The sequence below is a fragment of the Hibiscus syriacus genome, unplaced genomic scaffold (assembly GCF_006381635.1).
Source record: "Hibiscus syriacus cultivar Baekdansim isolate YM2019G1 unplaced genomic scaffold, ASM638163v2 tig00111000_pilon, whole genome shotgun sequence".
In the NCBI taxonomy this organism is placed as follows: Eukaryota; Viridiplantae; Streptophyta; class Magnoliopsida; order Malvales; family Malvaceae; genus Hibiscus; species Hibiscus syriacus.
In genome coordinates this window covers 3,001,551-3,009,339 of record NW_024062947.1, presented here as the reverse complement: position 1 = coordinate 3,009,339, position 7,789 = coordinate 3,001,551, and positions in this window count along the sequence as shown.

The following is a 7,789-nucleotide window of genomic DNA, read 5'->3' as shown; positions in this document are numbered from 1 at the left end:
ATGCTATAACTATTTATCAAATGTCATGATTGGTTAACTTGTTTGGAATTTTGGAGAATATTAGTATCTTGCATGTTTTTGAAAAAGCGAGAAAAGACCAGAAAAAATTAAGTGTGAATTGCTATATGTGCCCAACTAGCTCTAGCCTAATAAATTGTTCACACTAATCTTTTAGCTCTAGGACAATCTGCTACTAAGACAAGTCCGATAAGCTTAGTGAATGATGAGTAGAAGAGATAGTCTTGATATAACATGAGTGAATGAAAGTCTTCACGGGATGACTATACCTGAAAGGCTAGGGGTTTCATTGTTGAAAACATCTTACTACTCAAGTACTAACATGTAGTTGTGATGAGATGAAGGTCTAGTTAAGCTAAATAATAATTTTTGTGATATCTTTTTCTTTATTAATTATTTTGATAATTATGATATTCTCTGAAAATACCCATGATGGTGAACCTTCTCGACTAAGAGCAAACATACACGAGCATCATAAGTTGATTTGAGTTGATTTCTTGTTGTCTTGAGGTTTGAAGGTGATTGGTAGAAAATTGCTAAGATTATGAGGTGAAAAGTACAAAGAAATAGTAAGAGTTATGATGTTTAATTATTGTGAGAAAGTTATTGTCATGCATTACTTGAGAACAAGCAAACACTTAGGTTTGGGGTGTAATAACTCTCCAAAAGAGTTATAATTTAGATCTTTTTTACTTAGGTTAAGTTTGTACATTAGCATTTTTAGGATCATATTTAGATTTATTTTAGCATATTTTACATAATTTGCATAGTGAGAGTGAATTGTTAACATATGAGCTGATTTTAATGTTTTTGCTGAAAATTGATATATTGATGTTGTGGCATTAATAATGTAGTAGCTACTGGTGAGTGCCGATGTTGGACTACATTGTCAAGACAATTCTGCAACAGCTACTAAGTCACCAAGCGGTTGGAGAAAATTTAGGAATTGATAAGGTTATAGGAAAAAGACTGGAATTTAAATTCAAGAAGGATTTTTAATAGAAAAGGGAACTTTTCTTTTGGTGGAATGTTTAAATTTTATAGGTTATAATATATTAATTTCTACACACTTTTATCATCATTTAAAACCCTAGTAGCGTTTTATTTTTCGCTCCTACCATCACAATGGTCGCCTAAGCCATTCGTCGGGGAGTGTGCAACAGCATGGAGCAACCATGTAGCAACCTTAGTATTCTTTCCTTGAAAAAGGGAGACATTTCTTTAAGTTTAAATTATTTATTTTTATTTTGTTATTCGGATTTGAACATAAGGTGCTCGATGAAATGCATACCTTATGAGTTTTCTTAAAACAATATTTTTATGAGCCGAGTTCTTTTTAATGGATTTTTTTATAGATGGATTCATACTTATGTATGTCAATCTTAATTATTTGTAGAAATAGAAATCATTAAGATTACATGTTACTTTAGTTTCAACATCGGAGTTTATGAAAGTAAACTTAAGCAAATAGAGATGTATGATGCGGATTGTCTTTGCTTTATTAACTGTTTGATTGATTATTTTAATGAAAGTTAAATCCAATTGATTAAGTGTTTAATTCTTGAAACATGATTAATGAGTTAATTGTTGCATGACTCATAACCATATTGCCATAACATAATCGTACTGTTAACTACCAAATAACATCATTCTTTGGTCCATTGGTTTGATTGCTCCTTTGCGCTCTATAACATTCCTCTGCTTTTATTATTCTAATTTTATTACTTTGTTGACTTTATGTTATCTTACTGAAATAAACATTACTTATCTTTTCTTTTTACCAACAATAACTCTTTTGTGACATACAATCTTTATGGGTTTGAAATCTGATATACTTTGTGATCCACTTTCCCACTTGAATATTGTGAGCACCATTTTTTAATCAAACACATCCCTTGCCCATGCCCTTTAATCAAATCCCATCCCGTGCCCATGCCTCCACAGATTCCGAGCCTGCTCCACGCCAAAGCTATTGCCCATGCCCTCAAACACATCCACCAACAATAATTTTTTTATTATTTTTTACATATGTAATGGGTTATAAAAACCCCAAATCAATGTAATGGATGGATTATCAAGATGAACCGAATTTTCTCATAAATAAAAAAGAGTCGATTATTTCTCAAGCAAAAGGTATTATAGTTTTTCTCGTTCTTGATATATTTGCTAAGTTATTAGAATGTAAAAAACATAGTTAAATTCGTAGTTTATTTTTCTATTTATGCAAATTTTACGATTAAAAAAATAAATAAGAGTAGGGATTTAGAGTTAACCTTGCTGCTGCCGGAGTGTTTTGTTGAGACCGGAGCGTCGTCGATCTAAGGCCCCACGGTGGATATCACCGTTCTTGTTGAAGAGGGGAAAGAGGAGCTAAAAAAATATTTTTAGGTTTGGTTTTGGATTTCACGGGAAGAAACGAAGCAAGGGGAGAATTTTAACTTGTTATAATTTTTGGGTTAATCACGCTAAGGTCCCTACACCTTTAGTGTGATTTCGTATTTTGGTCAAGAGGTTGTGGGTTAATTTCTCATAGGTCTTTGTACTTTAGAGCTTTTATCAAGCGAGATAAAATCTTCTGTTTCGAGGGAAACTATCTCAAGCGAGATAAAATCTTCTGTTTCGAGGGAAACTATAAAATCTTCTGTTTCGAGGGAAACTATCTCAAGCGAGATAAAATTTTATGTTTCGAGGGAAACTATCTCAAGTGAGACAAAATCTTATGTTTCGAGGGAAACTATGTCAAGAGAGATAAAATCTTCTTTAAAAACAATCTTGAGTGAAATGAAATGCCTTCTTTCGAGTAAAAACCGTCTCAAGCGAGACAAATCTTGTTTTAAGAAAAACAATCTTGAGTGAAATAAATCTTCTTGTTTCGAGTACAAATTGTCTCAAGTGAGACAAATCTTGTTTAAAAAAAAACAATCTTGAGTGAAATAAATCTTCTTGTTTCGAGTAAAAATTGTCTCAAGTGAGACAAATCTTGTTTAAAAAAAAACAATCTTGAGTCAAATGAAATGTCTTCTTTCAAGTAAAACAGTCTAAAGTGATACAAAGTCTGTTTTAAGAAAAACAATCTCAAGTGAGATAAATCCTCTGTATTAAATGAGACTGTCTCAAGTGAGACAAAATTTATATTGGAAATGTTGAATCTGAAGATGATTATTCCCTCTTATTGAGGACGTCTTGTTGTCTTTTAATCTCATATTCTCCTGAAAGATCTGTAAAATGTATCTGGATGTAACTATCCTGATGATGGATGTTTGATGCAAAGATGCAAATTTATGTATGTATAATGCATGTTCTTCTTGATTAATAGCAGTGAAAATGTGCTCAAGAAATCTTCATTCTCTTATTGATCTGTTCGTCCTCATTCTTCTCTCACGCCAGGGTGCACCATCGCATATCTTTGCAAACATCTGCTTTCCTGGCTCCCTAACATTCAAATTCTTTGCCCCAATTTATGATTCTAAGTTTCTACGTCTGAGGGACCTCTGTCAATTTCCAGGCAAAACTCTCTGGAGAGATTGTCCTGTTTGAAAATGTTTTCTTTCTTTTTATTTTCAAAATATGGAAAATTCGTTTAATAAAAATGTCATTCTTTTAATCTCACAATTGAAGCAAATCACAGAACATGAGTTCGGTAAATATTAAGAGAATCAACAACTCTTTTAATCTTTCAAAGTTATACCTTTTTGACAAATGTCAAAATTTATGGGTTGGTTTCAGGTTAGCTCCTTAAAGTTTCTAAGGTTTCAGTCATCGAAATGTTATCTCTTCTTTGGTCTTTGTGAACCCTACGACATTCCCCTCCTCTTTGGCTTGGCATTTTAATCGGATGCGGACAAAATGACGCAACTAGCATAATCAATCACTAGACTTTCTAGAACACTTCTGTATCGATTCTCTAAAATCTTTCATTTGTTCAAGCTTCATAGACTTCCTTTAATAAAGGTAGTGCAGGGACATCAGTCTAAACATAAAATTCCTACGTGCTTGTGTGAGGTTGACTATAACAAGTGTTCCACGATTCCCTTAGTCCATTTTCTTCGAAACTCATTATTAGATCAATTTGATTTATTTTGCCATTGTCTGGCTAGCTGAATTCAACTTTATTGTCTATACCTTATAATCGCCCTCATTAGGCTAGCTGAAGGGTTCATCTCATCACAAGATCTTTAACTTGAATATTATAGTGGAGCAAACACCGAACTACTGAGCATCTGAATAATGTCATGGTTCAAATGCAATCTATTCATAAAGCCAGGGCTTCTGAGTTGCCTCTATAATCAATTGCTTTAGCGGAATAGCTCAGCTTTATTGTATAATCTATAGTAATAATTTATTAGTTTTTCGAGCAATCAGATTTAGAATTTCTTAAGCTCATTGAGAATAACCTGTTATAGTATAGGTTTCTTTGATGGTTAGAAAATCCCACATTTAGAGTTAAGTTCCCCAAACAACTGACCTAAACTAAATTCATCTACTCCACCATTCTATTTACGAATACTAGTATCATCATTAAACATCTTCAACAAAAGGCAGTTTTACAATGTCATACACGAGAGATGCCCCATGTTATCCGCTTCTATTAATACCTGAATAACAAGCATTTTGACCATTTCCTCATGAGAGGATAAGGCTATATTGGTCCCTGCAAGAGAATGATATGGGGTTCGAATGTATCATCTGTGGTAAGGTCAAGGTTCCTTATTTTATCAGTTTTCAATCTTGTCATTTTGTTAAAGATCTATAATTCTGATTCTTAAAAGAGCTTTTAATCCAGTGGATATTTAAAGAATTTCGAGTCTGAAAATTATTCATTGCTCATAACCTCAAAAGGTAGCATTTTACTTAAAATGTTCGATTGTCAAGTAACTTACAAACTTTTTAACGAAAAGAAAAAGAAAAGAAATTCAAACAAGATAATATACGAGTGCATCAAAAGTGTCTAGTGGTTGCAGTGATTTTTCTAGGTTTTCATCAGAATGCCCTATCATCATTCGAATATCCATGCCCCTGAATCGATTAAATTTTGAACCCTATGCTTTAATGCCTCACTATTCTCAGTGAGGTGCCTTGATCTTCAGATGGTGATAGCGTCATGTCCATAACTTTCAATTCTTTTCTAGTAACGAATGGAGTGACTTCATCTCACCTCAAAACCTTTATCATAATATTCTCCATGAATTACTCTCGAGATCCGTGATTAATGCAAATGTTGAGATGCAATATATACAATGTAATGCACAATGTGTATATACTAATGCAAAAGATGCAAAGATGTACATGCAAATGCGAGATGCAAATGCAACAAGGAATTGATCCCAAAATAAATGTTCCTAGAACAATTCTCGAAAAACTGACAATGCCTCGGTACACTAGGGAAGTGAAAATCTGGTCCATCTGCAAGTCGCCTAGCTCCTTCCAGTAACTGGGTACTGCATCATCTTCAAAGCTTCTTCTTCATCTCCTACTTCCAGAGATCTTTCGAGCTGGTTTGTTATCTTCAATTGTTGGCTTCAGCGTCGAATCGTCTTGATTCCAACTTGTTACCTCGGTAGGGAAATGTGTGGCTCTTGTCTTTGGTAGGTAGACTCCCTCTTGACACTACTCGATCTACGTGGAGCATCTTTGAAATCCTACCGATCCTAGCGAAAGGCATTGTTGTGGCATTGTTTTTCAAGAACCTTCTAAATGGTCAGTTATTTATGGATCAATACCCTTGAATGATATGTCATGTTCATGCAAAAATACAATAAGAGCAGACAAAAGGAAGCCAATGTTAGTAGAAACAAAACAAAAATAATCAAGTTAGTTGAAATGATTACTCCATAAATGTAATCTTAGCAAAAATAAATAAATATGATTGAAAGTGGAGACTGAAAATAGGCATACAAAGAAAATTAATTATCCTAACTGCATGCGTTCTAATTCTCCTAGGCTATCCACATGGCTCTAGCGGGGTTGGATTACTAAATTCTCTATATGAGGCTGGGTTCCAACAAAAGTTCCTAAGCCATCTTTACAACCTGCTAAGGTTGCCCCTGATTCTGGACCATTACAGACTTACGAATCGGGTTCAACTCAGGGGATCACACCACTAAATGCATACCTCAGATCTGATATTCGGATAAGCAACTTAGGGTGCTTTCCAGAGGTACTTTATCATACCCACACAAGAAAGCCCAATGCTTTTTGTGAGGTAAGACGTTTCTCTCTACTTAGGTAAACCGGGATTGAGCTCGAGTTTAGAGCTATGATATGCAATAATCCTAAATAATTCACAGAATTATAAGCGTTAATCAGAGAGAAAATCTTTTTCCTTTTTGAAATAATATAATGAACCATAAATTAAACAAGATCGAACTCATAATTTCCAAATAGTAAATATAGGGTAACTAACTCGTGGCTCAACTCTCAATTTGTTTTTTAAAAACAAAAGTCCCCAGTGCAGTCGCCAATTTTTGGGCGCTTGTAGGGGTGCTATTCCTTCCCCACGCGTAACTGACTCCCAAACCTGATTTCTGGATTTTCATAGACCAAAAACTCAGTATTTTATTAAAATAAAATGTTTTATTAAAATAACCCGGTTTTTACGGTGTTCCAATCGCACTTTAAATGATTGGTGGTGACTTCTCACATTTTCGAAATGATTTTCAAAGAGAAAACCCCCGAGTCGGTATCGGTTTTTCCCGCCTGGGTGAAAAAATGATGTCGACAAATACAATGCGTATAATTGTGTAATCCTTGTAGCATTTATTGTATCATAAACCACGTGATAAGGAGTGTCGTGACATCCCAAAAAATAAAGAGATTAATTTTGAAGGTTTGTTTCGACTAAAGTTGGGTTTTAAAACAAAAACATGGTTCGGGAGAGTCACCACCAATATTTGTTTAGTATGATTGGGTCACCCAAAAATGTTTTCATATTAATAAAATTTAATTTTTAAAATTATTAAAATGATTTTAGGTATGTTTTCCAAAGAAAAAAGTTCAGGATTCGATTACGTTTGGGGAAGGATTAGTACTCCTATAACGTCTGAAAATCAGTACCTAATCGATTAGAAATCCCTTTTATTTAAATAAATGTAATGGCATTTAATCTATTAGGATCTAAGAGGGAACGTTAACAATTTGTTCCTTTAGTCGGAGAACGTTAACCACCTAATATAGGGTAGAGTAGCATTATTTTCCTTTCCGACCAAAAGCTATGAATCATCATATTCCCTCAAAAAATATTAAAATTAAATCCTTAACACTTCATTGTTTCGAACCAAGGCGAAATTACCACATAATATAAGGTAGAATGGAAACTTCTCATACTTAGAAAGAAATTAGAAATATCGTGGCCATCATATTTATTTAACTAGAGTTATGCAACAAACAAAGTATTATAAGTGAGGATTACCATACCTTTAAGATAGATGAGAAATATTTGGATATTTATAAATACCGAAACTAAACCTCTGAATAGGGTCGAAAGGCCTATTTTAGATAAGTTTAAATATTAGAACATTTCCTTTTCTAACCTCCTGATTAATTTTAAAGGTTATCATTTTTATTTGTTTCATTGAAAGGTACACGCTCAATTTAAATGATCAAATCGAACTAACCAGGTGGATTGGGATAATCCGCTTTTATAATTCAAATTAGACATGAATTACCTTTTAATTTATTACGTAAGAAGTGAAGTGAATTAGATGAGGCTATCATGTTCAATAAAGAAAAATGTAATGTCATAAACAAAATCATTTAACCGTAAATTAAATCA